A 21,557-nucleotide genomic window follows, 5' to 3' on the forward strand; every position below is an offset into this window, starting at 1 on the left:
CCTCCAACTCCATCCATGCTGCCGCGGATGACAGGGCTCTCCGCTGTGTGGTGGAGTATTGCTCCTGTGTGTGTTCGGGCCACGTTCCCTTCATCCCCTGTTGACGGGCACTCAGGTGATTCCAGACTTTGGCTACTGTGGATGGAAGCTGAGAGCAGTCACTGGCTTTATACTCGGGGGACGTGAGCCACTTTGATGTTCTCAAGCAGCCTATCCCCAAAGCCCTCCGTAGAATGCCGCATTCGTTTGTACTCATGGCTTCTTCCACTAGGATGAACAGCTGGGAAGGGGCTTTGAGTGAATGCTTGGGTTTCTGTCTTTAATTGGTACCCAGCTACACTGGCCAAGTAGGGGTCCCAGTGACCCTGGACACTACCTCACATAAGGTCCAAAGATGCAGTTAGGTTCTTTTTTTAACACGCGGTGGCTCACGCCTGTAATCCCAGCACTTTGGGAGGCCGAGGCGGGCGGATCACAAGGTCAGGAGATCGAGACCACGGTGAAACCCTGTCTCTACTAAAAATACAAAAAATTAGCCGGGCGCGCTTGTGGGCACCTGTAGTCCCAGCTACTCGGGAGGCTGAGGCAGGAGAATGGCGTGAACCCGGGAGGCGGAGCTTGCAGTGAGCCGAGATCGCGCCACTGCACTCCAGCCTGAGCTGGGCGACAGAGCGAGACTCCGTCTCAAAAAAAAAAAAAAAAAAAAAAAAAAAAAAAAAAAAAAAAAAAATGCTTTTGACCTGGGTAAGCTATGGCATTATCAGTTAGAGTTTTTTCATATTGGAAAGGTGTATATTTTATTTTCTAAGAAGGAAAGAAATCCTCTTAAATACTCTAACCACAGATTAAATCATGTCAAGGAAAGAGGTACTATTTTGGGGGAAAATGACCCCTTCATGTCAAAGATCAAGGAGATGACTTACATTGTTTAATTGAGTTAATTATGAAATCTTAAGTGGTTTTAAGAAGATGAGCTGTGGCTCCTACAAGACATGAGACTGATACTGATTTAATGTTAGTCAGCCCTGACAGAATGTGGCTAATATTTAAAGCTTGCTCCAGTATTGCTTGATAGATTGTAAGTTAATGTAAAGATCTGTTTGACGCTTTTATTTTACAAAATATTATTGAGAAAAAGTTTGACAGCCAAGGAACGGCCTTCAACCAATTTCTTCCTAATTTCTATCACCAGAAAATTTTGTCCTGTTAATTCCAGAATTTACTTTTGGAAAGTTCCCGTAAGGAGAGCAGAGGTATTGGTGGTTGAATGGTGACTTGAATTTAGGTGAAGATCGTTAAATATTTCATAGTCATGTTTGTCTTGGTGGTTTTAGCAATTTTATATTAAACTTAGAACTGTGAGTCAAACCAAATGTGTTCTTTTGCTTTTGTGATACTCCTTTGTATGACTATACTGGTAAAGAATGATAAAATGTGTATTGGGTATTTTTTCTGTGTAGATATTAGGATTTTTAGGGGAACAAATTAATCATTCTTCTAATATACACTGCTGTGTGTTGGGTCCTTTGTATATTAGTTGAATCACTCTAATGAGGACCACTTGAAAGTCTGTTTCTATAGCAGATGTTTTATATGTTGACTTGTGTTATGCAAAATCCTTCATCCTCTAAGAAGACTAAGCAATGGGTTGGAGGAGAGATTTAATCACCCATTAGGTCTATTCCGAATGCTCAGAATTGAATGCAAGTACTAATTATGTTTTTGAAGTGAGGTGTGTGTGTGGTGGACTCCTTTTTAGGTCATGGGAGGGAGGTAAAGCAAAGATGAGATTTGCTGATGAACATTTGTGCATATGCTAGTAGAGAAGTCATATGACTTGACTGCACCTGCGTACTCTGATTTTGGTTTCGTTAGTGTCCGTAGCCACAAGCCTCAACTGCCTCTGGGACCCACCCTGAGGGGCTGTGGTGAGGGTTATTACAGAGTCGTGCGTCTTAGTGAAGGGCACAAACGGCCTTGTGGGCCTACTTTGGCTTTGTTTGAACGTCTAGATTGTTAAACTAAGTTTAACATTTTGAGGATTATAAATTGTGATTCTTGTCTAAGAAGAGGTTTCTGTTGTCTCTGAAGACAGGAGCCCCAATACAGATGGTCCCTGGCTCCCAATTGTTACATATCTGATTTTTTTTTTCAACCTTGTGATGGTGTGAACTAGTCACACTCAGTGCATTGTTTGGCCCAAGATGGGCTGCCTCTGGATGAACCCGTTGTAAGTTGAAACTATGATGTCAAATGCACTTTCTATTTAGGATATTTTCAGCTTACGCTGGGTTTATTGGAACAGTTTCATCCCATGGTAAGTCAGGGAGCATATGTGCTCATAAAAGTGGAGACAATCTCATAGATACCGTGAGATATAATGTCTCTGATGTTATAGAGATACGATGAAAACAATCAAGTGGGACTTGGAAGCCTTGGAGGGACTCACATGGGCGGCTCCTGGAATGCAATCTTGAGCGCCACTGGCTTCTGGATGTGACATCTGTACCTTCTGCTTAGCCCAGTGTTATCGGCTGCTCTCGAGGGCAGAGAGGTCCAGCGTTCCTGTGTTTAGGTATTTGAGCTGCCTTAAGAGGCTAGGTCAATTCTCACTGGTGTCTTCAGGGCTTTAGGCCTTCTGAACAAGCAGGAGGAAGCACGACTTTGTAGAGCTTTGGAAATCTCAACGGACTTCAGGGCCATCCCCTTTGGCAGGAGAGAGCCCCACTGGAGGCGAGCAGGGTGCCGTGCGGGCCTCTGCTGGGCCCAGGCATGTACGGACGTTGTGAGGGCCACAGGACACAGATCGGTCTTGGTTCACAACTGGTGTCGATGGCCACGCAGCATTTCTGCCAGGTACATGAGTGCGGGGACTTGGGTTTTGGGGTGTGCGTCCTGGTTGCCTAGTTGCTTGGAAGACCCCCATTCAGACCCCAGCCTGAGTCACCGTGACAGGCCTCCTGCTTCACACGCCACACGGAAGCCGTGGCGTCGGTCACTGACGTCCACCAGCTGTCAGATGTGCGTGTGTATCTTCCTTGGTCTCGGGATGTGTCTTGTTTTGAGGTTATAGTAAACGTTCTTTACAAGGGGTTTTGGATTTTTTATGTTGTTTGCAAGGAGGCAGCAGGGAGTGCTTGAGCAATGAGATCCCCTTTCCAACCAATACAATTTCAGATCCCAGCAGGTAATTTAGGCAGCGGAGCTGTGGGATCACCGTTCCAACCAATGAGAATTCAGATCCCAGGAGGTAATGACGGCAGCGGGGCGGGTGGCAGAACCCTGAACTGTGGCTGTTTCTGGTGTCTTGCCCCGCGGACAGAGCGTGCTGGGGCCTCTGTGGGGTGAGTGGAGCGCATGAGCTGGGTGCTGCTGGGCCCTGGCTGGCTCCCCAGCCCGTGGTTTATGCAGGACTCGTTAGACAACTTGGAACCCAGAAAGCAGCACGAGGAGAACGGGATTGTGCCTTTCTGGATCCTTGGTGCTTCCCAGTCTCAGACACTGAGTAGGCTCTGAGGGGTCTCGCCGGGAAGACTTGCACAGTCGGCCCCCAGGATGGAGTGGGGCTGCAGCGGGTCTTGCAGGAGCTGGAAGTGGGGGTGAGTGTCTCGCAAGCGGGACCTTTCAAGTGGGCCCAGCAGGATGCATCTGTGGAAATCGTGCCACCTAACGCAGGGCTGCGGCCAGCAGGACCTGAAAGGCTACAGCGGGCTGTGTTTCTGCTCTCTCTCTCGAGTCTCTGCACGGTTTTCCTTGGTTTTTGTCTGTTTGGAGGACGCTTCCCCCTTTCTTGCGCTTACCTAGCCTTCTGAGCTTCTCTGTTGAGTATGACAAAGCCCTGAGAAGGCATTTTTATCGCATAATTGTGTTATCCTGGTGGCTGGATAAATGACCTGCAAATGTGGGTGACTCAGTAGCTCTGAGGGTGTTCAATATCCAAGACAGAGGTGGGAAGGAAATGTTCAGGCAGGCATCAGAGGATCTGTTCTCTGCTTTACACTGGGGCCCTGGTTTGCTGACAGTCTTCACACTCGATCCAAAATGGGGGATAATGAAGTCTCACGGATTCGGCTTCAGCTGAGAGCTGCCTCCAGCACAGTCTTGTGTGAGTAACAGTTTCTGTGTTTGGTGCGAAGGGCGGGCGTCAGTCAGTTGATCTTATTTGTGGTGGTGCTTATGGTGGGTTTTCCGTAAGGAATGTAGACTTTATTAGCTTTGGCAAGGGAATCCTGAGTGATAAACTGGAAGAATGTCTCAGGAAATTCTGGAACCTGCAGTGAATCTGGAATCTGTATGAAATTGAGATTTGGATTCTCACGATTTCCTAATGCTACCCCGAAACCCAGTAGTTGAGACAGTCGTAGAGCTTCAGTTGTGCTGCCCCGGTTCCCCATTTTAAAAGGAACACGTTGCTTTCCTCTAGAATGTTCTGAGCTCTGAGTGCTGCCGGCAGAGTGACCAGCTCTCTGCATCAGAGGGGAAGCCAGGGCTGCGTTCACGGCGTCGCGGCAGCCGGGAGCTGACCCTGGACCTCAGGCACGTGTGATGCTGACCATTTTCTGTAAACTCCAAGGGTGTAGTGGTCTCCTTGGCCGCTTACAGTCTTCTGAAGCTTTTGATGTGTCTGCACTTTGTAGATTTTTCAGAAGTAGACAGCCTTTTCCCACACCCTTGGGCTGAGTTTCGTCAGAGGCTGGTGTGTGGGAAGCACCACACCCACATTCTGACAGGGAAGACTCTGGTGCCCAACTGAGGTCAGAGTGGAAATTTGTTCTTCCTTCCCTCCAGTCTGGTCCAGCTGCTCCCTGCTTGGCCAGAAGAAAATCATGCTTATTCAAGTCGTAGGCAAACCCCCGAAGTCAAACATTTGTCTTTTTTCTTTTTTATTTTTTTTTTTGTTGAGACGGAGTCTCGCTCTGTCACCCAGGCTGGAGTGCAGTGGCCGGATCTCAGCTCACTGCAAGCTCCGCCTCCCGGGTTTACGCCATGCTCCGGCCTCAGCCTCCCGAGTAGCTGGGACTACAGGCGCCCGCCACCTCGCCCGGCTAGTTTTTTGTATTTCCTGACCTCGTGATCCGCCCGTCTCGGCCTCCCAAAGTGCTGGGATTACAGGCTTGAGCCACTGCGCCCGGCCTTGTCTTTTTTCTTTAATATGCCCATTTAGTTTATATGGAATGATAGCTAGAGAAATGCCTTTTAGGGGAAAATTAATTTCCTTAATTACAGAGAACTTTTTGGATAAAAATCAGGAGGCTATTTTGTAATAAGATCTAGTTAAATACTACAGTGGAAAGCTCCTTATATTTGATCTTACACTTGGGCCCTCTGTGCGTGTCCGCATGCTCGTGCTCATGACGCCAGGCGCAGATGTGAACTACAGGCACAGTACATACTTTCTGGTTGCTTCTTTGAACGTCTTATTGCTTGACCTCTCCGACTCAAATGTTGAGTTATGTTGATTCTGTTCAGAATGTTTATCCCTCTGTCTAGGGTCGAGTCGTCTTTCAGGGAGGAACCGTCTTCCTCATCTCTGTCTCCTACAGTATTGTATATTTAATAGTCAAATATTTATAGGTTACAAGGGTGACTGATCTGTTCATTAGGAGGAAAACAATGCCAATTTTCACATCATTAGAATGGACTTGTTAAATGATTGTTAGTATAATGAAGTTTCCATGGCAAAAGAGGCTTTGCAGATGTGAGTGTAACGGACACTGAGATGGGGGAGGACCCTGGGTTGTCCAGGTGGGTCCAGTGTCTTCACATGTGCCTTTTGAGAAGGCAGTACGAGGGTCTGCCTCAGAGGAGGAGACCTGAGGACGAGATAGAGGCCAGAGGGCTGTGGGGGTGAGGGCAAGTGTGGGGCAGGGGCAGGGTCCGGAGGGGTGCAGGGCTGAGGCCGGGGCAGTGGTAGGAGGGGTGTGGGGCTGTGAGCCAAGCTGCATGGTGGCTTCTATGAATTGGGAGACTCCAGGCAGGAATACAAGCTACTGACCCCTTGACTTCAGCCCTGGGACTCCTGACTTCCAGGGCTGAGAGGAGGTTTGCATTTGTGGTAGTTTGTTGCAGCAGCAATAGGAAGCTAATGCATTGTATCTGTTCTTCACCTCCAAACCTTTGAAAAGTAACCCTGTTGTATTGGCCTTTTGTGTGCCCTAAATTCTAATGAGATGGTTTGTAGGAAATAATGGACACAAACGATGGCAGAACACAAAGTTGGACAGAAGCAGTGTCTTCTGTGGTTCTGTAGTTTGGGTCTGGGAAGTTAGATTTCGGTCAGAGTGTGTGGTCTTGTTCAGCGTATACCTGGAGTACTTGTTCAGAGCTCCTGGGGGAGTGGTCTTTAACACTGTTAGGATTAAAACTCCAAGCACATCAGGGCCAGAGTTCCTGAGTCAGTGTTAGGCGACCATTGAATAAGAGTTGGCATGTAGAGTCTGCCCACTTTACTAGTATGAAGCAGCAAAATCTTTTTTTTTTTATTTTTTGAGATGGAGTCTCGTTCTGTCACCCAGACTGGAGTACAGTGGCGAGGCCTCGGCTCACTGCAACCTCCGCCGCCTGTGCTCAAGTGAGTCTCCTGCTTCAGCCTCCAAATTGCATGATTTATTTTCCTGTTTTATATACTTAGTATGTGAAAACTCTGCAAACTTTATTAATACAAATGACATGCCAGAACTTAGGAGAATCTGGCATTTTCCCATGCAAATTAGTAGTGATGTGGAATTCCTGGGCTGATTTGGTTTTATAAGACATGGGGCAGATTCTTTGCCTTATTTCTGTGGAACTAACAATTGTTAATCACCCAGCACTCTTACCTCCCCCAACAGCTCAGGTGAGGGGGGTGTTACCCCCACTGTCGTGATGAGAGGCAGGAGACTGAGGCTTAGATGAGCAGGTGACACATTACTGTCCAGCCCCACCCACCCTGTAGTTTCCTGCCATGGCTCAGCTGTCTTCCTGCAAGAAAGGACAGACACCCTGGTGCTGGGTAGAATTCCTTGTGAACCCCTTTCCATCCTCCAGGGAGTTCTTGCTTTACAGTGGTGGCTCATGGGGAGTCCTCTGGCCCACTGAGAAAGTGACTCATGTTGTGACATTACTGTCTCTGTCCGGCTGCTGTCGATTGGGTGATTTGTAAAGAGACATTTATTGCTCACAGCTCTGGAAGCTGGAAAGTCCAAGGTCAAGGCAGTCCAAGGTCAAGGCACCTGCACATCTGGTGCCCCAGGGCCTGTGGTTCACAGACGGCAGCATCTCAACAGGTGTTGCGTGGCAGCGGTCGTCTCGTCAGAACTCACGTGGTGGAGGAGCAGGAGGGCTCCTCTAGGCCTCCCAACAAGGACACCAACCCCAGTCCTGAGAGCAGGACTTCCCAAAGGCCCCACCTCTTAATGTATCCCTTCGGAGATGGTTTCAGCATGAGGTTTTGGGGACATTCAGGCCAGAGCCATTGCTCTGCTGTAATGTTAGGGCTGCATGGCGTCATTACTGCAGCAGAGCCACAGCTTCTTATCTGCATTTGCTGAAGGAGGAAGACACAGGTGCCTGTGTAAGTTGGGGTTCGGTGCAAGAAGTGGAGACCCTCTGGGAATCTTTGCAGGAGGAACTTAAGGGCTTTGAGAACTGACACCTTAGGACTGTAGTTTTCTTCAGACTGTAAAAACCTTGGTGTGTGACAATACTGAACATTGCCTGAGCCCTGTGATCCTGTAAAACAGTGATTGTTAAGACATTCCCCCTCCCCACAACTGCGACCCCACTTTTACTGCAAGAAGCCCCTTCCCATGTGGCTTAGGCTGACTGGCGGATGACCATTTACCGAGGACAAGACCAGATACAGGCCTTCAAACCCCACTTCTCAGCCTTATAAGTGATTAGCTAAACTGCCTGTTCCCACTGATCAATCACTTCCCACCTTGAAATGGTTCTTCGTGGTGCAGTTGCGCCTAGGGGGGTGGACTTGTCTTTGACTGTCGCCTTCCACAGAGGACAGTTAGGGTGGGCAGGAAAGAATTCTCTGCTACAGGTCTGCATTCCTGGCTGTTTCCAGAAGTGGGATTTCTGGTGCCCTGGAGTGTGGGAATGGATTTCTAGTGTCCCAGCTTCAGGTGGAGTTGAAATTGAGTGAGGCAACCCACCACACCCATCTGGAGCCAGGAACTAGAGCCATTTTTAAAGTGGCAGTTTCTCCATAAGATTACCCAAAAAATGCGCTCAGCACGTTTCTTTCTTTCTCATATGCATTTGGCCATCTAAAATGGGAATGGTGGTTTTTTAAAGCATGGATGTAGTTTTAAAATTTGAGTATTGTAAACCTTAATGTAGCTTCTTAAAATGTTTGCCTGATTATCTGGAGATTTACTAAACCTTTGGAGTGGTAATAATGAGTTGATCTATATGACTTTGCTTTCTATGATGCAATGAAAGTACTCTAATTAAAACCTCTGCAGTTGGGTCAGCAGGCGATTGGCCAAAACAAATTCTGCTTTTTGGGTTTCTTTAACCAAACAAGGGAGTAGAGTGTAGGCTGAAGTGGCAAATTCATTTCAGAGCACGCCAGAGCCCTCAATGATTCAGCAGCCTTCTCAGGTGAACGTGTAACGTGCCGTGAGTCTTGGCAAGCCTGGCTACTGAAGTGTGCACGTGACACCACAGAGCCACACCTAGGAAGATGTGGTTTCTGTAACAAGCTTTGGAAAATCAAAGTTCAACTAAATTATCCAACTTTGTTACAGAAAAAGCTTAGACCAGATGGCCAAAGACCTGATTGTTTCATGGTTGAGACATGGTTATAAAATCGCCCTTACTTGGTGCCAATCAGTGTTGGTCCACAGTGATACTCCTCCAACCTCACTGAATAGTTTGGAGACTGATATGAGACTATGAAAATCTCCTTAAGGTGAAAAGGGCTCTGGGGCACCCGGGAATATCCGCACACCCGTGGCCATTCCCCTATAAGGTGGAGAGGACGGCTGGGTCACGCGGGAGCATCAGCACACCCGTGGCCATCCTCTTTAAGACGGAAAGGGCTGCTGGGGTGCCCCGCAATATCTGCACACCGGCGGCCATTGTGGCTGTCCCCCTTTCTGCTCAGTCACCTCTGTGTTCCCGCATTCAGGCTTTGGGACACTCATGAACAGCTCATCCCCTGGGCTGGTGAGGAAGGAGTGGGAGGTTGTTCTGAGGCTCTGTCACTGTCTGCCCTGTCATGAGCTGGGCAAGGCAGTGGCAGTGACCCTGGAGGAGTCTGGTCAGTGAGGGCTCCGGCAGGAAGTGCTGAGGCTTGAGGTGGCTCTGCCAGTAGTAACCAAATGTCTTCCCTCTTATTTCCATGATTCCTTCTAGTTCTGCACCTTGCACTGCAGAGTCTCTGTATGTCTATAAATACACATGAGTTACGATACAGGTGTCTCTTTCCCCTCTTTCAGGGGCTGGGCCCAGGGAGTGAAGTGCAAGACCCCCTTACTGCTGGATGCCCACCAGCACGAGGCACTGCCTGCCCTGCTGACGAATGCCTACAGCGAGTCCTGGAAGCCGCCTCCTGAGCACCTGGCCTGTTGACGGTGTATACGGGAGACAACGGAGCTCCCCTTGCCCCACCCTGAGCAGAGACTGGGGAGGCGGCGGCAGCACTGCCCCCATGGTGCATCCTTGGTGCATGCAGGAAAGTCTGTTCATGCTTAAAACACAGCCCATCCTCTCAAAAGCAGGATGACAACCACATTTACTTCTGGAATCTTAAAAAAGGGCCCGTCTCTTTGAGAGAAGAACATGGCATGTATGTGTGTACCTCCTTTGTTTTTTTTTTTTTTTTGAGACAGTTTCCCTCTGTCACCCAGGCTGGAGTGCGGTGGTGAGATCTCAGCTCACTGCAAGCTCTGCCTCCCGGGTTAATGCAATTCTCCAGCCTCAGCCTCCCAAGTAGCTGGAACTACAGGCACCCGCCACCACGCCTGGCTAATTGTTTGTATTTTTAGTAGAGAAGGGGGTTTCACCGTGTTAGCCAGGATGGTCTCGGTTTCCTGACCTCGTGATCTGCCCACCTCGGCCTCCCAAAGTGCTGGGATTATAGGTGTGAGCCACCACGCCGGGCCGTATGTGTGTACTTCTTTACAAGTCTTGCCTGACCTTCGCATTTAAAAATTAGTGAAAAACTTAAGGATGTAACTGACAAGAACTTTATAGGTTTCTCCAAGTAAAAATTTGGAAAAGTTAAGTGAACCCATAATGTGTTTTATTTCTATGAGTCCCACACTTGGATTTTTAAATGTGGGCAAAACATCTGTATGTTCTTCAGCCTGATTTCCGTGGAATCGTGAATGAAACGTGCTGAAGTTGCCGTGCGGATTTTGTTATGTGGCGGTGACAAGTGGGGCTGGTCATTAAACAACTGGAGGAACCCTGTCCTTTCTGTGCTCCTGTTGGACACTAGGCACGTGCTTGGGTGTTTTCTGTGTGTGTGGACAAGATGACGACAGAATTTCCAGATTCACACGGTGGTATCTTCTCCCTTTTCTGTTAAAACGTGTCTTCTGCTGCTTCTACATAGACCAAGTGTTTCTTTCTCTCGCCTGTCTACATAAACGCTGTTTAACAAAAACCGTATTGTAGACATGTGAAGCTGAATTCCACATGATCAAGCAGATAGAGATGACTGAGTATACTGTTTTGTGGAAGGAAGGTTTAAAATGATTTTTAGCTTTTTCCCTGAAATAGGGAATACTTTTAACTTTTTCCCTGACATAGGGAATAATGAAATGGGAAAATAATTAAATTTTCCCATGTAATTGTTAGATTATATTTAATTATTAGATTATTCATGTATTGCAAGGGAAAAAGGAACTAAATCGCCCCATGTACCCAAATGAAAATTTAAAGGGTATGAGCGAGTTCATTTGAACTCCTTTAATTTGTTTTTGTTTGTTTGTTTTTGACAGTCTCACTCTGTTTCTCAGGCTGGGTGCAGTAGTGCAATGACAGCTCACTGCAACCCCAACTTTCTAGGCTCAAGTGATTCTCCTGCCTCAGCCTCCCCAACTGCTGGGATTTACAGGCGTTAACCACCACACACAGCTTATCACCTCTTGGAGACTAGCTTTGAGTTTGGGCATTCACTGAACTATATTTTAGTTAATTCTCAAAGTTTGTCACTGTTTATCTTTAATTTGCTAAAAATCTACATGTATTGTAAAATGCGTTACATTTCCTTAGCATTCACGGATTCCCTGTTAGTGGGGCAGAGACACAGAAGGGCAGAAGGCGTTCGGACATCATCAGGGTTGCAGTTGAGTCCTTGCCCCGAACACACTGGAGCTCTGGGCTCTGTGGTCCCACGGGGGTCCTCTGTTCACTGAGGGGGACGGGTTACATGGAAGGTCCCTCCAGCCTCTGCAATTTTGCCCTTTTCAGGTTAACATCTCATCGTTGTCCTGGACAGCACTGCCTTTCGTTCACTGATCCACGAGTGAACAGCTGGTCAGTGGCCAGTGCTGCTTCCTTCAGCTGGGAGGTGGTGATGTGATAACACTTCCGTGGAATTTGGTTCTTGGTGTATTAAGGGTTCAGTTGTATGTTTATTTTTAATCTGCACCTCTGAATTGGTCTTTTGATTGCAAAGAGATTGCTTACTGGATTTGTTTCTGAATATTTGGTGGATAACAGGAGAACCTTGCTTATCTGTGTGTTCATTTAGTGTGTTTTTGCCAGGCATTTATATGATAGTGTTAGCCCTCAGCCCACTTTCTGTGTGTGGTGGAGTCATTGAAATCATTTATGTGAAGTCTCTCCTCTTTTAAGGCCAGAGGACGTGGGGTGGTGTCTCCCTAAACTAGGGGGAAATGGCATTGTTCTGCCCTCCTCCCTGGGAATGCTGGTGTTTCCAGGTCTCTGAACTTGGCTCCCACACTGGGAGAGTAGCTGTGGCTTCTGGAGCCCGTTTTGTGCGGGACTGACTCCTTCACTTGCTTTATTCCCCACTGCCTTTGCTGCTTTATGACGCAGGGATGAGGGAGTTGGGCCCGGGGGCCTTGCCTGTGCCTGAAGGGCCCGATGCAGAAAACTCCTCATGGGAAGGATGTTCCTTGAGGGCAGCTTTTGGAGTCTTTTCCTACTTTTAACTGAGAAGCAGCTATTCACATGGTTCTATTCTGCTGGTGTGTTTCAAAATAACTGGTGTAGAGTTGTGAAGATGTCCGAGACACCCATGATCCACTCCGGGCCAGTGCAGGACATTGAGCTCAGAATCCTTCAGACCATTCAGATGCCAAAGATTCTTGCTTGGTTATTCTCAAACTTATGAGAATCTAAAACGCGAGCCACGGTATGGATTTTCTTTTGAGCCCCCATGACTTTGCCTTGTATTTTGGGCATGAATGACTTCATCAAGGGGAAAGAATTTGAGGAAGGAGCCTCTGAGGCTAGGAGGGGGGTGGGAAGGGGCTGGGGGAAGAGGAGGGAAAAGGAGCTATAGAGGGAGGAGCCAGGCTGGGGCTGGGGCGTCTCCCCATGATGCTCCCCCACCCCTGGCGCGAGGCCCCAGAGACTGACTGATTTTCCCACAGGAAATGTGTATGATTGCATGTCTGTTTTGTGGGCTGGCCATTTGGATTGAGGGAATGTCTGTGTTGTGATTCCTTATTGATTCGAAGGTTGGAAAGGTTTGTGCTCAATACAGGGGTCTCTTGGTGCGATGGGAAAATGTGATCGCAGCCGCATTCGGGGTGGGGAGAGCCCTCGAGGCCCTCAGTGGTGGCCGGCGTCAGCCTTCGCTTCCCTGGGTGAGCTGCCCTCAGGGTGGGAAGGGAGGTCCTCGGTGGTGGCCGCTGTTGGCCTTCGCCTCCCTGGGTGAGGGCTGCTCCATCCCCGGCTCTCCGACTCCTTGCCTGGCACCTTCCTCGTTGGAGGCCGTGATCCATCAACTTTGTCCACGCGTGTCCTGCAGACTAATGCTGACTGGAGGTTCAGGAGTGGTCAGAAGAGGCCAGAGGAGGCCCTCGTGATGCGAAGCTAAACGTTTAATGATGGCGCTGTTGAGTGCATGAGCCGCGTCAGCCCAAGAGTCTGGGTAAGAGGGAACCCCGCGGGGTGGAGGGAAGACTGGACAGATGGGTGCTTTCCTCGGCCCCTGGGAGCCCGGCCAGGTCCACGCTCAGACCTCCTGGTTTCTCCCATATTTCCATCAATAGCAAGGGAAGGACTCGGGGCAGAAGTAGTTCAAGGGCCTCTAAAGACTTATGTAATTGTTAATAGGCCTACTTTTATGCTTTCTTACGTATTAAGAGCAAATCATGATACAAACTCATTTCTGTTTGAAGAAATCTTTACTGCTCTCATTTTTGTGGCAAGCAACATTGATTCTTTGCTTAGTGAGCGTTAGTGCCCTCCTGCCCAGTGCTGCTGCCTGGCGTGTCCTCGCACACACCTCTGTCCATTGGTCTCCATTCACCTTTCCGCCTAGAATTGTAGGAGGGGCGCTGGGATCTTAGGGCTAGAAAAAAATTCTGAAGACCACTTTTAGGGGCGGCTTTTAGTCAGGGCTTCCAGAGAGACAGCCAGCCGGGTGTGCGTGTGTCTCCAGGGCGAGGCTTGCTGCAGGGGCTACAGAGTCCAAGAAGTCCCAGGACCCACAGGCTGCAAGCTAGAGTCCTGGGAGGGTGTGGCTTGAAGACTTGAGAAGCGGAGGGTGCAGATCCCACCGGGGTCTGAGGAGCTGAGACCCAGAAGCACGGGCTGCAGAAGACGGATGTCACTGGCCCATCAGCCAGACAGGTGGAGTGAACCCAGTTTTCCCCGCCTTGCTGTTTTACTCGGGCCCTGGGTGGATAGGGTGGTGCCCCCCACACTGGCGAGGATGGGTCTCCACTCAGTCCAGAGGCAAACATGCATCTCACACAGAAATAATGCAGAACCAGCCATCTGGGCACCCCGGGCACGCTCAGGTTGATGCACAAAACCAACGCCGCGCGTGGCCCTGACATCTGCGTGTTCGCATCACTCCACACACATTGCTCAGTCATCGCCTCGGTGAGTTTGTAAGCTCGTTGTGTGGTTCTGGGGCTTTTTGTCCTTGGTGATGACAGGCTCCCCACTGCCCCAGCTCAAGTATGGAAGGTGATGGCACCAACGGCTCCTTGTTTCTCAGACACTTGAGTGGGTGCTCTGTGCAGCCAGTTTCACCTGCAGCAGCATCTGTTCCCTATGCCGATTCCATTCGGAGTATGTGCCTCCCTTCTGTTGAGGGTGCAGCCTTCTTTCAGGGAAGAACTGTGTCCTGTTCGCCTATATCGCCTGTGGTGTATCTCATGGCTGAATAAGTAGCTATAGGATACCTCGGTGGCTGAATGATAGGTTCATTGGAAGGAAAACTTTATATTTTTTTTTCTTTTTGGGATGGAGTTTCACACTCAACGCCCAGGCTGACGTGCAATGGCATGATCTTGGCTCATTGCAAACTCTCCCTCCCGGGTTCAAGTGATTCTCCTCCCTCAGCCTCCCAAGTAACTGGGGCTACAGGCTTCCGCCACCATGCCTGGCTAATTTTCGTATTTTCGTTAGAGAAGGGGTTTCACCATGTTGGCCAGGCTGGTCTTAAACTCTTGACCTCAGGTGATGCACCCACCTCGGCCACCCAAAGTGCTGGGATTACGGCCATGAGCCCCTGCACCCAGGAACTTAATACCGTTTTTTTTTTTTCCTTTAAATCGTAATGGGCTTGTTAAATGCTTACGTGTTTTTTTTTTTTAAATTTATTATTATTATACTTTAAGTTCTAGGGTACATGTGCATAACGTGCAGGTTTGTTACATATGTATACTTGTGCCTTGTTGGTGTGCTGCACCCATCAACTCGTCAGCACCCATCAACTCGTCATTTACATCAGGTATAACTCCCAATGCAATCCCTCCCCCCTCCCCCCTCCCCATGATAGGCCCCGGTGTGTGATGTTCCCCTTCCCGAGTCCAAGTGATCTCATTGTTCAGTTCCCACCTATGAGTGAGAACATGCGGTGTTTGGTTTTCTCTTCTTGTGATAGTTTGCTAAGAAGGATGGTTTCAAGCTGCATCCATGTCCCCACAAAGGACACAAACTCATCCTTTTTGATGGCTGCATAGTATTCCATGGTGTATATGTACCACATTTTCTTAATCCAGTCTGTCACTGATGGACATTTGGGTTGATTCCAAGTCTTTGCTATTGTGAATAGTGCCGCAATAAACATACGTGTGCATGTGTCTTTATAGCAGCATAATTTATAATCCTTTGGGTATATACCCAGTAATGGGATGGCTGGGTCATATGGTACATCTAGTTCTAGATCCTTGAGGAATCGCCATACTGTTTTCCATAATGGTTGAACTAGTTTACAATCCCACCAACAGTGTAAAAGTGTTCCTATTTCTCCACATCCTCTCCAGCACCTGTTGTTTCCTGACTTTTTAATGATCGCCATTCTAACTGGTGTGAGATGGTATCTCATTGTGGTTTTGATTTGCATTTCTCTGATGGCCAGTGATGATGAGCATTTTTTCATGTGTCTGTTGGCTGTATGAATGTCTTCTTTTGAGAAATGTCTGTTCATATCCTTTGCCCACTTTTTGATGGGGTTGTTTGTTTTTTTCTTGTAAATTTGTTTGAGTTCTTTGTAAGTTCTGTATATTAGCCCTTTGTCAGATGAGTAGATTGCAAAAATTTTCTCCCACTCTGTAGGTTGCCTGTTCACTCTGATGGTAGTTTCTTTTGCTGTGCAGAAGCTCTTTAGTTTAATGAGATCCCATTTGTCAATTTTGGCTTTTGCTGCTGTTGCTTTTGGTGTTTTAGACATGAAATCTTTGCCCATGCCTATGTCCTGAATGGTACTACCTAGGTTTTCCTCTAGGATTTTTATGGTATTAGGTCTAACATTTAAGTCTCTAATCCATCTTGAATTAATTTTCGTATGAAAAAACTGCTTTAAAGTTCATATGGAACCAAAAAAGAGCCCGCATCTCCAAGACAATCCTAAGTCAAAAGAACAAAGCTGGAGGCATCACGCTATCTGACTTCAAACTATACTACAAGGCTACAGTAACCAAAACACCAGGGTACTGGTACCAAAACAGAGATATAGACCAATGGAACAGAACAGAGTCCTCAGAAATAATACCACACATCTACAGCCATCTGATCTTTGACAAACCTGAGAGAAACAAGAAATGGGGAAAGGATTCCCTATTTAATAAATGGTGCTGGGAAAATTGGCTAGCCATAAGTAGAAAGCTGAAACTGGATCCTTTCCTTACTCCTTATACGAAAATTAAATGCTTACGTTAATATTTATTTTTAAAAATGTTATCTGTGACCTTTCAGCTTTTCATAGCACTTCTCATGTGAATATTTTAAAAAGGCCCTTTAGTCGTGGGGGAGAAGGAGGTTATCCCTTTCAGCAGAGGGAGATGGAAGAACAGGCCCTGGTGGGTCTGAGCACAGGCAGTCACCCCAGCCTTGGTGTTGGCTTAGGTCTGTTCTCCGTTCACCGTAGCCGCATCCACTCTCATTGTCAGCTTAAAAATAAGCTTTTTCCTCTTTCTAATCGGAACAGTTAGTTTGTTAACCATCACATTAAGGTATCGAGAATGATGGCTTTCAGGCCTCAGATATGACACAAGTAATAAATGCAGCTGACCCTGAACAACATGGGTTTTGAGCTTCGAAGGATCACTTATGTTAATTTTTTTTCCAACCAAACCCTTATTGAAAAAACCTGGCTTTGTGGAGGGCCGACGTTTCCTACATGTGGTTCCATAGGGTGGCCGTGGGGTCCTGTGGATACGTAGATTTGGGTAAACTCGGGGCATGTTCTGGAATCCATGTCCCTGTGTATACAGAGGGACAATTGCAGCTTTTTAGAAGTTTGTGTCCTGCCTTGTCCTAAAAAGGTTCCAAGGTGGATGCAAAATTATTTCATTCCTTTGGTTTTCTTGGTGGGATATTGATGTTTATTCTTCAGTGTCTAATATCCTGAGTGAACAGAGTTACCGCTTCAGGAACAAAGCCAGTCTGGAAACACATATTGAGATATCCACCTTTTCTTCATGGTTTCACAAAAGGCCATGATCATATTTTATTCAGTTGAACTGTAGGAAACTGCCAATATTTGCTGTTTTTGGCCTACAAAATGGCAAGTTCGTACGATATTAAAAACAAAGGCTTCCTGGATGGGGAAAATAGGAATCGGTAAGAACCTGAAGTTCTCTGTCATGGCCTCTGAGTCACAGGTAAACAAACCTGCGTGAGGGGGAGTTGACTGTACAGTATTTTCCTTCTGTTTTGATACTGTCAGAAAAAGGTCAGTTCCAATGTGTTGGGTCCCTTTGCCTCAGCTTTGCTGCAGAAGGGACTTGCCATTATACCTCTTGTTCCCAGTGCCCAGGAGGCTGATGCCACATAGAAGACCTGCAGGTCGGTGGATGTGAAACAGGCATCGGACACGCTGTGCACCTTGGGACGCATCTGAGAAGTGTGTGCTTGCAGCAGATCTGAGGTGAGGGCGTATTCCATCTCCTCTCCCTTCTCTGGCTTTACAGGCCTTTGAAGTCGGTCCTGGAAAGTGAAATTAGTTAATGCTGATTTAAGCTCCAGGTCAAAGCCGGGGGGCCAAAGAGACCCGCCCTTCACTAGGGGTGTGAAGCATTGGGCCCTCCCATCAGGAGGCAGCAGGGACTCGAGAAAGCCCCACATGCCCTCCAGTTCCCTTATGTTGAAATTTTTTGTACTCGGCCATGGCGGGTCATTTTGGGAGGTGAGTAGGGGATTCACATGGGGGTGTGCAGTATTCTTAGGTGTCAGGTGCGAGAGTTGAATTTGTAGAAGCTGTGCAGATAGGAAAGGGCCTGGCAGGGAGTGCTGTTTACACGGAGCCGATTTAACGCGAGGTCTGTGCTCTGCCTGGGTCCGTGTCTGACTGCTGTCTCCCAGTCTGCAACAGGACGTTGACGTGACTTGGCGCCATCGTCCCACTCTGTGTAGATGTCTGAGGATCTGTGCGCAGCTGCTCTGTGAGAATGCGTTGTGATAATGAACTGAGAAACAGTGAACAAACCCTGAATTGGTTAGCACTGGTTCCACGGCCACTTCTGCCGTGGTTGGAGTCATTCATAATAAAGTGTGCTGGACTCCTTTGCAGAGCTCTGAATTTCAGAGGCCCTTCAACTTGGCAGCTAACCAGCTGCTTCCTTCAGAAGACATTTGAGTCCCCTTTACCTGCCAGGGTGACCCTGGGAGTTTGAAGATGAGTGAGACAAGCCCTCCGTGTCTTGTGGATTTTACTGTCCAGAGGGGAGACAGATGTGGATGGTGAAGGAGGCCCTATCAGAGGTCATCGCATGTCAGTTTTATTTCTTCAGCACTTGCTGTGTTCAGGCGGTGCCCCGGGCCATGTGCAGAGCATCTGTGGACCCTGCCCTTGGCATCCCAGGCACAGCTAGCGTCTGCGCCATCTTCATACTTGGCCTGAGTTTTGAGGAAGTTACCGAGGACGGCTTCTGCCTTTGCTGGAGAGAGTTGGAAGTCAGGGCAGCCCTCCACAAGGAGATGATCGCCAGCTGATTCCTCAAGAAAGAGAGGTGGTCCCCACATGGGTAGAGCAGGGCAGCATGTACAGACCTGGGTGTGGGTCTGGGGCATGTGCATCTGAGTGGGTTCTGCTGGGAGACAGCAGGGGTGAGGTGTGAAGGCAGTTGGAATTTACAGGATAAATTATCACTAAGGCGATGCCTGGAAAACATAAAATGGGGACTCTCTGGGGTAAACGTGGACTTAGGGTGACCCTGGGCGTGGGTGTTTTCAGGCTCTGAGGGCAGAGATTTAGGAAATTGGGGCAGAGCTAAGCCCCAGACGAGAATGAAGACCACCCTTGGGATGTTGAATGAGACAGGGGTGGAAACCCAGTGAATGTCCTGGGGGGTCAGTCCAGCAGGCAGGCAGCAGAGGAGACCGGTGTCCTCAAAGGCCCCTTGGGCCTGCCTCTCAAAGTGCTGGGATGACAGGCATGAGCCACTGCTCCCTGCTGATACTTTTAAAATTTCTAAGCTACTCTCTCTCATACCCACTCCCGTATTTTTTTTTTTTTAGACCAGGTTTATGGGTATATTTTTTCCAAGGGAATCAAAAAGTTACCTGTTTGAAGTACAAATAACACCGTGTTTAAAAACCGAAAATGCCACTTTGCATAGAAGTTTCCAAATACCCAGTTGGTTTGAGCCTTGCATTGCAGTGTCACTACCTGCTCTTAAATTTCTACCCGATGTATAGATAGCGAGACAGGGACGGCTCGTACATCTTCAGGTTTCAATTCTACTACCTTGGGCTATATTTTCATTTATTTTGGCACAACTGTGGGTGTGGCAAGCAATGCCAGGGTATTTATTTTGAAGCGTGTCCAATAACAGTTGGGAAGATTTTCACATTTTTAGAATTTTCATAGTAATAGTTATAATTTACAAAGAATTTAAAATTGTGTAGTCATTATTTTGCTTTTTTCTAGATGTGCCCCGAAACAGGGTTGCTAACTATCATTCTACATCACAGGATTAATAACAGTACCCTTTTGGAGCAGATGCCTGTAATCAAGGAATTCTGCCTAGTCAGTTCACTTTAAGCGTGTTTAAAAGGTTTTCTTTATCCTAGTTGGCACCTGTGGCTATAGTTTGTTTTCACTGCTGAAGAATATTCCACGATGGAAGCCGTAATTCATCTGTTTTTCATATCGGTGGACATTTGGATTATTTTGGGAGGGTGTGTATGTCTATTCAGCCTTCATTTTTTTCAGGATTTTTTGTAGAAGATAATGTAACAGTGTAACATCCTCTGCTAGGGAACCAACACGAACCCTGATTACAGCCACACTGACTCTCACACAGACTCTCAGGCCTTGTTACCAACACACAGAACCATTTTCTTAAGTTGAAACACAGTAGCAGAACCTGAAGCCATGTGACCGGTTCCTCCGATCTTACACTTGGAATTCACTTTTTATTACTATGTCTGCTAATTAGGAAGCATATCAATTATACAGAAATCTGAGAATGTAAAATTATACGTTTATAACAGAAAAAACCTTATTTAATAGCCCAGAACACATGGCTATGTTTTTCCCTCATGCCCCGTCACTGTTTTCTTTGCTTGAAATGGGAAATGACACTTGAATGCGGTTTTCTAGCGACTGTTAGCCTGGCATAGTTCTTCAGAGACAGAGGATGTAAAGCACATGGAGAATTTCTGTTTGTGGAATGTGATTTCCCGGTCGCCTCATTCAGGCTGCCGCCGCCTTCCCCTCTGGCCGCCTGCATCGTGGGACGTCTGAGAAAGGTCCCTGTTTCATCCTCTGGAAATTCTGAAAAGGAAGGAGAGGAGGGTGTGCAGGGTGTGGTGCATTTGTGTTGGTCTTCCAGCTTTTATTTGGAGTCTCCGCTACCTTGGTTCCTGCCTTTATGTCCCTAGCTCGTGGCTTCGTCCTTGTGTCTAACTCACAGGCAGACAGATGGAAAGGGAAGTTGTATTCAGCCAACAGCTTGATGTTATTCTCAAGGCTTAAATCGACTGGGTATTTGGAGACTTCTGTGCAAATGGGCATTTTTGGTTTTTAAACACCATGTCTTATTTGTACTTGAAATGGGGTAACTGGTTCTCTTGAAAAAAATATAGGCATAAAGCTGGTTCTTAAAAAAAAAAAAAAAAAAAGGGAGTGGGTGTGAGAGAGTGGCTTAGAAATTACACCAGTAATGGTCGGGAGTGGTGGCTTATGCCTGTAATTCCAGCACTTTGAGAGAAGGAGGCAGGTGGATCCCCTGAGGTTAGGAGTTCGAGACCAGACTGGTGAACATGGTGAAACCCCGTCTGTACTGAAAATATGAAAATTAGCCGGGCATGGTGGCAGGCACCTGTAATCCCAGCTACTTGGGAGGCTGAGGCAGGAGAATCACTTGTACCCGGGAGGCAGAGGTTGCAGGGAGCCAAGATCGCACCACTGCACTCCACCCTGGGCGACAGAGCAGAAACTCCATCTCAAAATAGAAAAAAAACAAAAAACTAAACAAAACAAAAACCCGGTAATGAAAACCTGATTGCATCATCTGTGATGGAGATGGCGGATTATTTCATTTTCAGTGACAGGATGAATTGGATATGTTTGCAGTATTGATTTGACAAGGGAAATGGTGAGAACCAAATGTGCCGCCCAGCTTGGGCCTCGTCGTTGGCAGAAGACCGTGGCGGGCAACAGACTGGAGATTCGGAGACCGAGGGGAGAATTCTCACGCCTTGACGCTGGTGCAGTGTGTGCTTCTGGACTCCTGCTGGAGGGAGCTGCCCCTTTGCCTTGCAGGCTTTGGTGCAGTGGAGACCTTAGGACCTGCCCCTCCTGGCACACCTGTGGGTGTGGCGAGCAGTGCCAGGGCTGAGGCACAGGTGCTGAGCCCGGAACGTGGGACGGGAGAGGCTGCACACGCCGGCAGGCGTCTGCTCCAGCAGCCGGGGGTTTCCGCAAGGGGGCGGGGCGTTGGTTTTCCTCCTTGAATTTC

General features: G+C 47.8%; 1 long non-coding RNA gene across 2 annotated transcripts in view; it reads left to right on the forward strand.

The window, feature by feature from the left end:
• The window catches only part of LOC139361591 (uncharacterized), an 81,787-nt gene extending 60,665 nt beyond the window's left edge, over positions 1-21,122 (forward strand). For both annotated transcript variants that reach the window (XR_011619141.1, XR_011619140.1), the window contains exons 2-3: positions 17,404-17,521; positions 18,248-21,122. This is a non-coding gene — a long non-coding RNA (uncharacterized lncRNA). The remainder of the gene's footprint in view (positions 1-17,403; positions 17,522-18,247) is intronic.
• Positions 21,123-21,557: the final 435 nt, after the last annotated feature.

Source organism: Macaca nemestrina, unplaced genomic scaffold (assembly GCF_043159975.1).
Source record: "Macaca nemestrina isolate mMacNem1 unplaced genomic scaffold, mMacNem.hap1 Scaffold_66, whole genome shotgun sequence".
Taxonomy (NCBI): domain Eukaryota; kingdom Metazoa; phylum Chordata; class Mammalia; order Primates; family Cercopithecidae; genus Macaca; species Macaca nemestrina.